Source organism: Prunus avium, chromosome 3 (assembly GCF_965620075.1).
Source record: "Prunus avium chromosome 3, drPruAviu1.hap1.1, whole genome shotgun sequence".
Taxonomy (NCBI): Eukaryota; Viridiplantae; Streptophyta; class Magnoliopsida; order Rosales; family Rosaceae; genus Prunus; species Prunus avium.
Window position 1 is genome coordinate 19,081,427 of NC_142286.1, and position 2,136 is coordinate 19,083,562.

The 2,136-nt window shown below is 39.8% G+C and overlaps 1 non-coding gene across 1 annotated transcript; it reads right to left on the reverse strand.

The window, feature by feature from the left end:
- Window positions 1–432: 432 nt before the first annotated feature.
- LOC148295714 (small nucleolar RNA R71) lies at window positions 433–539 on the reverse strand. The gene has a single exon (XR_015834822.1). It is a non-coding gene; the product is annotated as a small nucleolar RNA R71 (small nucleolar RNA).
- Window positions 540–2,136: the final 1,597 nt, after the last annotated feature.

A 2,136-nucleotide genomic window follows, 5' to 3' on the forward strand; every position in this document is an offset into this window, starting at 1 on the left:
ACTGAACTTCCTGGTTCTTCACCTTCAAATTCGGAAGCAAGTTCAGACCAAGAAGAAGAAGAAGAGATGGCTGCCAATGAGTTCATGGGAGAACTTGATATCCCAACAATTCCAGCATCTCCTTCAAGCATTTTGCTGCCCACTGTAGCTCGAAATTATGAGCTTAAATCTTCTCATCTTAATATGCTGCCTTCCTTTTATGGTTTACCTAATGAAGATCCATTAACTCATATAAATGATATTTTTAATGTTGTGAGTTCTTTTCCCTTGACAGGTGTGACAGAAGATCAACTTCGAATGAGAGTGTTTCCATACACTTTGAAGGATAAGGCGAAATATTGGTTGAATTCTTTAAAGCCTGGTTCACTCACTACATGGGCTGCCATTCAAAAGAAGTTCTTGGAGAAATACTTCTCCACGCAAAAGACCGACATGCTTAGGGATAAGATCTTGTTATTTGCACAGCAAGATGATGAATCGTTTTGTGAAGCATGGGAGAGATTCAATGGGCTGCTCAACCAATGTCCTCATCATGGGATTCCATTGAAGCTTCAAATGCGTATGTTTTATAAAGGACTAACCCCTTCTAGTCATAATATAGTCACCAATTTTGCAGGTGGTTCTTTTAAAACCAAAACTCCAGAAGAAACATACGAACTCTTTGAGGAGATAGCAATGGAGACCCAACATACGGATACAAGAGGTAAACGTGTTATTAGTGGTTCTAATGATGCTTCTAGTGTGCAGATTTCAAAACTGGAACAAAAGCTAGATGCTCTTCTTGCATTAAACTCAAGAAGCCCTCCGAAGGAAGTGTGTAGTATTTGCGAAACTCCTGACCATGCTACCATAGCTTGTCCACTTGGGGCTGGATATCCAGAATTTGTGCAAGAGCAAGCTAAGTTGGTAAATTCCTACAACCAAGGTCCAAGAAATGATCCATACTCTCAAAGTTATAATCCAGGTTGGAGGAATCATCCAAACTTTTCATGGAGGAATACTCAGAATCAAGCCAATCCCCCTTCATTCCAAAAGCCACAACAAACATCATCATTGGAGGATATAGTTAAGCAGATGGCAATCAACCAATCCAATTTCCAGCAAACTACACAAGCTGCCATTGCCAAATTGGAAGTTCAAATAGGCCAATTAGCTGCTGAAATAACTCAAAGAGCACCTGGGAAATGGCCAAGCCAAACCGAGATCAATCCAAAGAACCAAGAAGCCAAGGCCATTCATGTGCTCAGATCAGGTAAGATCATTGATAGTAAAGTTGATTCTAATCTTTCAAATGATGTTGTGATTGTAGAAGATGAAGAGGAGGAGACCACGGCTACAGAAGGGGAACATCTCAAAACTTCTCAATCTGCTCCTAATGCCAAATCAGATTCTCAGGAATCCAAACAATTCCAATTGCATAAGAGAGATGACAAATTTGTGCCACCACATCTTCAAGAAGATAGATACGTGCCACCCGCTCCATATGTTCCTCCGATTCCATTTCCAGGCCGTCTTAAGAAAGCAAAGCAAGATAAGGCTTTTAAAGAGATTTATGATATTTTGAGTAAAGTTAATATCAATTTGCCTTTGCTTGATGTTATTGAACAGATTCCTGCATATGGAAAGTTCATCAAGGACTTGAAAACTCACAAGCTCAATTTCGCTCCAAATGAAGATGTAAAGCTTGACCAGAATGTAAGTGCTGTGTTGCAAAGGAAGCTTCCACCAAAACTAGTTGATCCTGGCAGCTTTGACATTCCCATTAACATTGGAGGCAATAAGGTTGGAAGAGCCATGTTGGACTTGGGAGCAAGTGTCAACCTAATGCCATATTCATTGTATCAAAAGCTTGGCTTAGAAGGGATGAAGAAGACTTCAATACGACTTGAACTAGCTGATCATTCTATAAAATATCCAAAAGGTATTGTAGAAGATATTTTAGTTCAAGTTAATACACTAATTCTCCCTGCTGATTTTGTAGTGATGGACATGGAAGACAATCCAAATGGAGATCATGTTGATCGCATTCTCCTAGGCAGGCCATTCATGGCCACTGCAGACACAGTTATCAAAGTGAAAGATAGCACCCTTTCCATGACTGTTCTGGGTGAAACTGTTGAATTTAAAATGCTTAAT